Below are 12,051 nucleotides of genomic sequence, written 5' to 3'. Positions count from 1 at the left end.
TACAAAAATGTGATTATATCACGTTAGAATATGAAGGAAGGTATAATCCATTCTGGAATTTGACTCTAAGAGACTTGAGTCTAAGCGTTGCATCATACAATGAGAGGTCATCAGAACATGACCCATTGGTCAGTTACAATAGATAAAGGAAAGTACTTACTTTAGAAGAAGAATGAGTCATAATAAGGATTTATTTTGTAACTCTAAGGTTACAATTGAAAGTACAACATAGTACGAAGAGCAGATGCAGGATTGAGCACTACCTGCTATCGAGAAGTCCAATAGTTAGATACTCTTTAGAGGAAATATAGAACTTATAGTTATTACTTAGGATGGATAGATAACGTATGGAGTCAATATACGAATCCTATTTCGTTGATGATTCCGGGACACAATCAACCTAAGGGGGAGATAATTGCAACGCTCGTAGATCCAGGCTAGTCAAATTAGATACGATAAGCATAAAAAATGACTTTTTGATGGAAGATTATTTATAAGTATTAATCTTAACCAAGTTGTATTATATGTCACAAGGTTTCTGTGCATATAAAGAACACCAAAATCCAAGTTATAACGAAGAAGTTATGACCTGTCAAAGTTTCGCGACAGAACCGACATGACCCAACGCGAGCCTGTGCGATGTAAATAGTGAATTTAAGGTAGATAGATATCTAACCTTAGTGATCTAAACGAGAGTCAAATATTTCTTCGATAGTAGTCCAACGATAAAAAGACAGCCAAAAACAGAGTTCAGATGAAGGAGTTATGAATTTCGAACATATTTTTCCTATCCCGGCCTACTAAAAATAATATATAACTAATTTACTTATAATATATTAAAAATCAAGTCAAAATTAGCCAATGAAGTCTAAGCGATAGTTGTAGAGCATAATCTCACCTTCGCGTCAATATAAAGAGCATCGAAAACGAAGTTCGTATGCGAAAGTTATGAATTTCTGAAGTTCGGGGCGCGAACCCCAAAGTTGTGTCAAAGACCACGACATGGCAAGCAGTTCCACGACGTGACAAGCCTTCTAACACCTCCGGGAGTCCCCCAGATGCAACTTGAGATGACGCATGCAGTGATGACCAAGCCCACGACGTGGCAAAAGGTGTCACGACGTGGCAAGGGCTAGTTTTGCCCTATAAATAGATTTGAAGGGCCAGCCGAGTTTGGTTGCTCCTTCTCTCATATCTCTCTCCCGTTTTATCTCGATTTATGTGAAAGAAATATCTCGAAGCCCCGGTATCATCCCGAGACCCGAAGCGAGTCCCGAAGCCCGAAGATCCCGAGAAGAAAAGAGTTTCCGAGCCGAAGCTCTGCCTGCAAGAGTTCGGTTTTTTTAGAAGATCTTCCAGATCTATCGAAGAATACTACTTCTACAAGCCGTAGTGTTGTTTGATCATCTTCTGATCAAGTGAGTGTGTGGTCACTTTCTTCTAACACATAAATATTAAGTATTTGCTATGAAGTACGTGCTATGTGTATAATATAAAGTTGTTTATATGTGTGAGTGTATAGTCCCTTTCATAACACGATTTTAATACAAGTATTGTTTGAATGTATTAAGTATATGTTTTGGGTGAGTATGTGATCACTTTCTTCTATCATATATATGTTAAGTATTTGCTATGAAATACGTGCTATGTGTTTATATATTGTTGTTTATTTGAGATGAATGTTGGATGTTTTATATAGGTGTTAAATGAGTTAATATGTATATGTACTTTATATCTACAAATATGTTGGGTAGAACATGGGTAGATGAATTAGATGATGTGTGATGATAATTAGGTGATGAGAAATAGGTGATGATAATTAGGTGATGATTAATAGGTGATGATAATTAGGTGATGAGAAATGGGTGATGATAGAAAGGTGATGATAGATAGGTGATGATAAATGGGTGATGTGAGATGAGAGGATATACCATAACCTTGACCGGCGATGTGGCAAATTGGCGATGTAGTCATCTACCAGAGTATAGATGGTGACCACGGACTATTCTAGATGAACCCGTGGAAACACCAGCAGGCTCATAACCTGATGAATTACGAGTTCAGGTGATGTTGTAACTACGTATTCATGTGATGATACTCTAACCTTTACTATGAATTAAGAGTCCAGGCGATGTTGTGGCTGCGTATTCATGCGATGATTGCCTAACCCTTACTATGAATTACGAGTCCAAGCGATGTTGTGGCTGCGTATTCATGCGATGATAGCCTAACCCTTACTATGAATTAATAGTCTAGGCGATGTTGTGACTACGTATTCATGCGATGATCCTTACTAAAAAGTTCTTAGGAACAAACATACAAGGAAATGTGATTTAAGGATATGAGAGGTAAATACGATGTATGAGATGATCCTTAGGATAATTCCTTAGGGAAGGTACTTAAGAAATAAATGGAGATAACGGGGATGGGTAATTGGGTTGATTGTTTGATGATTGAATATATATATATATATATATATATATATATATATATATATATATATATATATATATATATATATATATGATATAATACTGTGGGTTGAAAACACTGTATGCTCACCAGGCTCCCAAGCCTAACCCACTCACTTTAATTGTATCACAGGTATCGATATGAAGTTACTTTGCACTGAGAGATTAAAGGATATGTAAATCACTAGAGTAAATGAATGTATGTTCTGTTTATGCTTATGTGTCTATATCGGAACATGACATCCCGAGGTTTTATTATTAAATGAAAATACATTCTCTTTGAGAAATGTTTTGATAAGTTTTTATCATATCTTGTTTTGGGAACAAATTCCGCAACCGTTTTCTTTAAAAGATTTACTCTGATTTTATAAAACAAAGCATAAACAAATTGGTCTTTTCTGGCCGTGAAATTGGGGATGTCACATCGTGATATGTTAATATCATATAAGTTTTCAAACCTAGAGATATGAGTTGTTGACTATGAGTTGGTTGTACACTGATTGTACAAAAACGCATCAGTAACTTGATGTTATAAAACGTGCCTTTGTGTATGATTGAACAAGTAGTTAGTACAAGCATATGAGTCAAAGTTTATCTATTCCTTTTAGTCCTTGGAGGACTAGAAGCGATATCTAGGCCCCTCGATGATTATGTTTTGACCTATGTACCAGGACCAGTCAGAACCAAATTGATGTGTTCAGTTTAGTTCTATGTCAAACAAATCGGAAATCAGGAAACAAACTGCTAGACACTAAGTACGACGTTGTTCCATGTATTTTTTCGGCTGATATCTTGAGAACAGAGGATTATATGACAACTTATCTAAAATGGCATTTCATAGTTCTATAGAGCTTTAAGAGCTACAATTGTTGGTCGGTTCCTAAAGTCATACTTACAACTGTAGTTATCAGACTTATCCAAGTGGAAGACTATTGGATAAAGTGTCTAAGTCCATAACTACATTTGGTATGTACTTAACCCGACACAGCATGGTCCATTTGGGTTGCACTTCACCAAAACAATTTGTATGGATAGTCTTTTGAGAATAGTATATTTATGATTTATTAATATATTATAAGTTATAATATATTAATATGAAATCAATTATTTAATTAGTATTGATCAAGAATTAATTTGGAAATAATTTAGTGATCAAAACTTATTAAATATGGACTCTTATATATATATATATATATATATATATATATATATATATATATATATATATATATATATATATATATATATATATATATATATATAGAATGGGCTAATGTTCATTTAGGATTGGCTAAGCTTGCATGGATAGTCCATGGAGTTTTTAACCCATGGATCCTATAGAAATGAAAGGTCATGGGTATTAGGGTTTGCACGGATATAACCTTAATGCACCATACTATATAAAGAGGTCTTTGGCACATGAAATGGAACTAGTGTGTGTGATAGAGAGTGTGAGCCGATTTCTAGTGTGCAATATTATTCTCTCAAATTTTCCAAGTTGTGTGGTGATTTGTGATTCCACTTGAGGCATTCACATTATTGGTGCTAGGCTCTCAAAACTCCAAGCTATAAACCATAAGAAAAAGGTATGTCATTCTACTATATTTTATGTTACAAGTACCCCATAACATGCTAGTTAGGATGAGAACCTTGGAAAAATCAAATTTGCATGTATATTAGAGAACACATAAATCCAAGGTTTCTATGGTTGCATGTACACCATAGGAGTGTTAGAATGCTCAAAACCATCAGGAACATCCCAACATCCATCAGATGGAGGTTCGACATAAGTTAAGATTGGTTTGTAATCATCATCAATGAGACTTCGAGTGGGATTGACCTAAGAGTTGATTAGAGACTCATCCATGGTTGTATCAAAACCATGTTCTCTCCAGATTTGTTTAGCAAATTTTGCTGACCTCCTGTCCTTTTCCTTTGACGAGTGGCAACAGAATCACTGGAGTGATCCGAAGACATCGTTGGTGCCAACTTCCTGAAATGAGGATGAGTTTCTTGGCGTGGAGGAGATCGATGTTGAACTTCTTGTTACGGGGGATCTTGTTATAGTGGAGATTGATGTTGATCTTGTTGTTGTGGGGGACCCTGTTGCGGTGGAGGGGATTTATGTGAAGAATGTTGTTGTGGATCCTGTTGTGGTGGAGTTTGATGTGAAGAATGATCTGGAGTTTGATGAGGAGATTGAAACGGAGTTGTTTGTTTGGGATATGGTCGCGGTGAAGGTTGCGGTTGCGGAGTTGGCATCCTTTGATGAATTGGGTGATAAAGTGAAATTATTGGAGTTTGATGTGGAGAGTCTTGATGATGATGCGGATAAGAATACCCACTTCCCTCTTTGAGGAAGAAACAACTTGTTGCTCCTCAAACCACTATTTTAGTCCATCAATCTTTGAAAATACTTCATCAAATTAGGACTTTATTACATCACTAAGTTTTTGGTTGTTTGGGATTTCTATGTTGAACAGAAGTTGATGGATTTCTTTGTGAGTTTGAGAATTGCATTAGCATGTGAGTTGGCAGTGAGTGAACGCCTTAAGTTGTTGATGTTTGGTTGGAGAACCGTAATGGTAGATTCGTAGGCATTGTATGTTTCTTCTACGAGTTGTTTGGAATCGGCTACTTGATTATCAAGAGTTGTTTTGAGTTCATTATTGAGTGCGGTGACCTCTTGGATTAAGTTTTCCGCAGTTGCCATAAACCCCTAGTGATCAGTAGTGCAACTATTATCCAATGCTTGAATTCATGTTTCAACTTTTAGAGATACGCATTCTGCGGCTGATATGTGTATTTTTAGATATATTTTTATGCATTGTATCTTAATATTTTGGCCTTATTTATTCTATTTTAGAACTAAAGAGTACTCATAATGCTTTGAATTATGTTTTGCAGCTATTTGTTGTCAATAAAGCACAAGAGAAAAGACTGAAGCGGAAACCGGGCTTAGAAGCTAAAAGAAAGAAAAGGGTGCTGAGGTAGCGGTTACGCCCCGCGTACCTTAAGAGTACACCCCGCGTACCTGCTTGCACCGGATATACATGATCGCGTGATTATCCATAGTACGCGCCGCGTAATCCATAGTACGCCCAGCGTACTTAGGTCGGCCACAAAGATTATAAATGTCGATTTTTAGCTAACCGGGAGGGGGATTCGACTTCTAACCTAATTTAGTCGAGAATTAACTTCTGTTAAGCCGTTTTGAGGGTCTAGAAGGCGGCCGGAAGGCCGTTAAGCTAACGGGAGCAGAGATCTAAAGGATTGGAGAGCGGATACATGTCGGTAATCATATGGATTGCTAACGTGACCATGTTTAGCACTTCCTTATGGTACTTTCAGTATTTAGTTTCTGATTTGGGTGTAAAAACCTTTTACTTTGTGTTTATGATTGAATGAAGTTTTGATTCCTAGACTAATTGTTATGGTAAATAATTTATTTGTGTTTAATTTATCTTGCCAAGCTTGTTCAAAGATCCTCATGTGTTAATGATTATTTGCTGTTAATTGTTGAGTGAATTAAGTTGTATGAAAACCTGCTTGATTTGCTTGTCTCTTATGATTTTTGATGACCATTGAGATTATAAGACTAGAAATAACGAATGTGAAACTAGGATTAACTTGGGAATAAGTAAGTTAATGTGTGAGCCTTGTTTGATGACCATCAACAAGAGGTTAATTAAATGTTTAAATTAACTAAGTTTACAAGTCTTGCTTGATACGAACTGAACACTAGGAAGCATGTTAGTTTAATCAATTGATCACTGTTTGAATTGACTTGTTTGCTAAAGGATTAGTTATAGTGAACACGAATCTAATCAATTTAGGAATCGGTGAACATGAATAAATGAATTTGTGTATGCAATTGTTTATGTTTTCAAAGTGGAATTTGTCTGAACCAAAGTACCTAAAGAGATTTGTTTTCCTGTTAGTTTATCAAGGATGGTTAATTAATTATTAGTTTGAGATTTATTAAATTATTTCTTTTATTCTTTTCGTGTGATCTATAATCAAATATATTAAATTAATCCACCGTTCCCTGTGATCGACACCCGACTTACCTAAGCTATACTGTAATCTGACTAGGTACACTGCCTATAAGTGCATAGTTAGTCTAAGTTTGTTAGGTTATAAATATTAAAATTAATGGGTACTTTCGTGCACATCAAGTTTTTGGCGCCGTTGCCGGGGAACGGCTTGTCATTAATTTATTTTATTTGATTATTCGTTATTTGTTTTTAGATAGTATTCATTTTTTTTAGTTTGATTTTCGATGATATCATTTCACTTGTCGGGAAGGTTCTTTTTGCAGGAATTTGGGATTGTACACATTGCTTGACTTTACTTTTTGCATGGGTTTCGAGAATGAAAGCGATTAGGGAATTCTTGACCTGCTTAGCCTACTACTTTGTTGATTTGTCCAACTCAATCCATGAGGCGTAGTATAGCAAGGCGTATTGTGGTGGTTAAGTGGAAGACCGAGCTCTTGCTGTTCTTGACTAGTTAGGTCACTTCTTGTTCCGCTTCTAGTTAATGGTGCAAGGAAAACAAAGGAAATATTCTAACGGGTCCCGAAAGTGGGTGTTTTCGCAAACCAATTCTTGCATGCAAAGGTTTTTGAGCAACCATTGTTGTTTGATCTTGACAAAGATAAGTGATTATGACATCTCAATTTTTTTTATCACTCATCGTGAAGTCATCATTAGCTAAAGAGATTAAATAAAAAATAATAATAATAATAATAATAAATAAATAATTATGTTTTAAGCCCTTAATTAAATAATTAGAAAGAAAAGGAAGTTAAATCAAAGGGTAGGAACAATTTGAAAAATACAAATTACGCCCCGCGTAAGTTTAATTACGCCATGCGTAATATGCCCCGGATCGCGAATGAACATTTCAGGGGGTTGAGGTACGCCCCGCGTACTCTTGAGTTACGCCCCGCGTAACACGGCGACCAGGTATATCTTTTGACCCTTTGACTTCTTATTTATTCTTTTCCCTCTTCTACTCTCGCGCACGAACTGTGACGGCAGCTTCTCTCAAAGATTCTCGATTCTCTCTCGTTTCTTGTTAAATCCACCACACAAGTAAGTATTTCGGATACTCAATAGCTTGGATTTGTGTTTAATTCAAAGGAATAAGCTGCATTTAGCTTTTGCTTGAAATCTAGGGTTTATATATTTTTCGAATTAGGGCCGATTTTGCAAATGTATGTGTTGATTAGGGCTTGAATGGACCGATTTCGGTTAATACATTAAACTCTCGAGCTTAATTTCGTCTTAATTCCGTCCCACGTTTACCGATTCGAGCTTGGGGTCGTACGCCAAGCGTACCCCTGGGACTTCGAGTTCTTGACTCTGGCTTCGATTTTTGACTGTTATACATGTTACCTGTTAAATGTTTTCTAGGGATTGATTCATATTTTATTAGGAGGTCCCGATTTTTCTCCTACTGTCTTGGACCACACGGTTGGTCCCATTTGCTAATATGTATGCCCCATGTGTTTGACTTATTAGACAACCTGCGTATGGGCTTAAATTGACAGTTTTCTGAGATGGGTATTAATTTTAGAACGAAAAGGGACAGATTCGTGAACTCGGACTAAAGCCCAGCATACGCCCCGAGTAAATTCAATGTCAAAGGACTAGTTTTTTTTGGCTTAAAAAAAAAAAAAAAAAAAAAAAAAAAAAAAAAAATCTATTAATGCTGCCATATTTTGTTGGTTTTATGTTTTTGCAGATTATGGCTCGAAGGGCACAAAGAACCAACCCTCCCGAGGATGTGACCGATCATCGCTTTTTACAATTTCCGCAAACACTGAGCGATGCTACCAGGGCGCGTTATAGCACCAACTTGAGCCTGCTTCTCACGAAGGAGATTGATATTGCACCCTCTTTCGACTGGGAGTTGGCTACCAGGACTGGACTTGCTGCATTGATCCAAGAATTTTTGCAATACACACACTCGGACGCGAGTGGGGTGGAATTGTTTGTGTGTCAGGGATGGGCGCGTTTGTTCAGGATCCAGGAGCCGGTATATCGAGAGTTTTTGCTGGAGTTCTATGCTACAGTTTCCTATGATCCTAGGAAGCCACTCAATGACAGGACAGCCTTTGCTTTCAGACTGGGAGGAGTGAGCCGGGAATGCAGCGTGATAGAGCTTGCTACTCGGGTGGGTATTTACACAGCCGATGAGACAAGGAGTGTCCACTTCCCGACATTTCTTGCTGACTGTCTCACGGAGCGGCCGGAGGACTACAATGAGAACACTTTTTGGGCCGAGATTACGGGAGGAATTTATACACCATCTACCGCTCGAGGGGGGATGATTCGGTCTACTACATACCGAATGTTGCACCGGTTGATTTCTATGTCTCTCACACATCACAAGAATAGCGAGAGAGTGCCTTCGACGGACCTGTATTTCCTATGGGCACTAGTTACTCCAGGGAGGCACCTGAACCTTCCAGTTGCTTTAGCTGCATACTTGGGACGGAGAGCCAGGGGACTTCGTGGAGATAGCCCAATATGCGGAGGGCATTTTATCACACGATTAGCTCGATCATATCAGTTGATGACACGTGAGATCACGAGATCGATGGTGTTTCACGACATGAGGCCGATGAGTCTTCAGATATTGGAGTCGATGCGCGTATTAGAGCGGGGCGGAGATGGTATTTTGAGGGTTCGAGCAGATGATGTGGCGGATGAGGAGGGTGCCGCCGAGCCACAGCCGAGACGGGTCCCGCGGCGTAGACCTGCTCCTCGGGGAGCGCAGCAGGGACCTGAGTCGGAGATTGATATGCGCTATTTAGCTCAGGGCATTGATCGTCTTGACTTGAGGGTCCAGAACCTTAGCGAGTATGTTGCACATGTGGACGCGCAACAGCGGTGGCAAGGGAATGCGTTGAATGCATTCTTTGCCCATCAGGGATTTCAGTATTCGGTTTCCTTTCCGCCACCATTCCAGTCACGATTTGACGGGGCCGGTACTTCTGGGACACAGCCACATGATGATGGAGATGACGAGTGATCCTTTTTATTTTGTTTATTTGTTTGTTTTGTGTTTAGTTTTTAGTATTTGGTATGTAATTAAACTTTGATTTAGTTTGTTTTACTTGTGTTTTCCATGTTGATGCTCTATCGTTGTTTAGATTTATGCAGAATATTCGCCCTTAGGAAGCTGGCAGTAAGTTCAGCAGCTAGGTCCGACTGTTGCTAGAGAGAGTCATGTGAGAGTTCGAAGATTATAGTCAAGACCCACAATTTGTCATAAGTGTGGGGTGCATATTTATTAGAGTTGTATTTCGATGCGAGGAAGAAGTATCATCCCGGCTGCCACGACATGGTTGACACTTTCCTATGTTGTGGGGGATTTTTCATCGCGAGAAGAGGATGTCATTCTTGACGAGACGACGTGGTCGACACTTTCCCACGTCATGGTTATTATACATTGCATTTGTTTGCGATCTTTTGCACCACATTTTTTTGAAGATGGCGGTCTTGATTTTATTTTTCGGCAAATTCAGAAGCAGCAGTTCCAGTTTTCAGTTTTTCAGCAATAGTTGAAGCAACCTGTAGCAGCCCCATTCGGTCTCGCCACAACTACCCAGGGGAGTCTGTTCCTTTTTCTCCCTTTTTATGTTCTTAATTTGTTTTAGCATACAATGAGGGCATTGTATGAAATAAGTGTGGGGTAGGGGGTCGGTAAAAGTAAATTATAAAAATATAATAGTTGGAAATTGCTAGATTTAGGGAAATTTAAAAATTTAAAAGAAAACTTGAAATAATAGTTTAATTTAGAAAAATCTAGTGATCATTTAAAATTTTGCTAATATTGTATGAGATGATCCGATGAGAACTCAAATGTTTAGTTGAGCCAATATACGTTATAGTGCATTTGTGGCTTCCCTTATTTTAGTGAAATCATGGAACAAAAACATAACCCCGCTCGGTTTGAAGGATGCAATATGTTTAGCAGCCTAAACCTGAAATGTATCCAGGAAAATTATTATCATTAACCAATAAAGGTTGAGGTTGAGCGCCTCTGCTTAAGCATGTAGGTTTTGAGTGAAAAAAGAGAGGTACATGTAAAAAAAAAAAGAGAATTACGAAAAAGTTTGAAGAATTTTGGAGCGAATAAATTGAAGATCAAAAGATCAAAATTCTGAAGAAATCCAAAAAGTTGAAGATACCAAGAAATCAAATCAAATAAGGTGGTGAATTCAAAGAAATCAAAGATCAAATTGTTCAGAGAAATGAAGAATTCAAAGAAAGCTCCATAGTGGTATCATAAATTGTAATTCTAGATTATGTATGCTTAGGTTGCTCAACTAAAAATACCTTGAGGTTAGGAGGTTTTCTGAGGATGGATTCGGAGGGTTGCATAAAATGAGCATTGTTCGGAAAAAGTGGGCAAGTGTTTATGAAGATTGTGAGTATTTAAAGTATGGGGGGTACTTAGGAAAATTTTAGACACAAATGCATGCGTTGAGGTCTTGGCATAATGGCTGAGTTTTAAATGGATTGTTTAGTGCGATATTGGTAAAATAAAAGTAAATTTGCTTGGGGGCAAGCAAAGGCTAAGTGTGGGGTATTTTGATATGTGTATTTTTAGATATATTTTTATGCACTATATCTTAATATTTTGGCCTTATTTATTCTATTTTAGAACTAAAGAGTACTCATAATGCTTTGAATTATGTTTTGCAGCTATTTGTTGTCAATAAAGCACAAGAGAAAAGACTGAAGCGAAAACCGGGCTTAGAAGCTAAAAGAAAGAAAAGGGTGCTGAGGTAGCGGTTACGCCCCGCGTACCTTAAGAGTACGCCCCGCGTACCTGCTTGCACCGGATATACATGATCGCGTGATTATCCATAGTACGCGCCGCGTAATCCATAGTACGCCCAGCGTACTTAGGTCGGCCACAAAGATTATAAATGTCGATTTTTAGCTAACCGGGAGGGGGATTCGACTTCTAACCTAATTTAGTCGAGAATTAACTTCTGTTAAGCCGTTTTGAGGGTCTAGAAGGCGTCCGGAAGGCCGTTAAGCTAACGGGAGCAGAGATCTAAAGGATTGGAGAGCGGATACATGTCGGTAATCATATGGATTGCTAACGTGACCATGTTTAGCACTTCCTTATGGTACTTTCAGTATTTAGTTTCTGATTTGGGTGTAAAAACCTTTTACTTTGTGTTTATGATTGAATGAAGTTTTGATTCCTAGACTAATTGTTATGGTAAATAATTTATTTGTGTTTAATTTATCTTGCCAAGCTTGTTCAAAGATCCTCATGTGTTAATGATTATTTGCTGTTAATTGTTGAGTGAATTAAGTTGTATGAAAACCTGCTTGATTTGCTTGTCTCTTATGATTTTTGATGACCATTGAGATTATAAGACTAGAAATAACGAATGTGAAACTAGGATTAACTTGGGAATAAGTAAGTTAATGTGTGAGCCTTGTTTGATGACCATCAACAAGAGGTTAATTAAATGTTTAAATTAACTAAGTTTACAAGTCTTGCTTGATACGAACTGAACACTAGGAAGCATGTTAGTTTAATC

Source organism: Lactuca saligna, chromosome 4 (genome assembly GCF_052625555.1).
Source record: "Lactuca saligna cultivar CGN05327 chromosome 4, ASM5262555v1, whole genome shotgun sequence".
Classification (NCBI taxonomy): domain Eukaryota; kingdom Viridiplantae; phylum Streptophyta; class Magnoliopsida; order Asterales; family Asteraceae; genus Lactuca; species Lactuca saligna.
Note: the sequence above shows the minus strand (reverse complement) of the source record.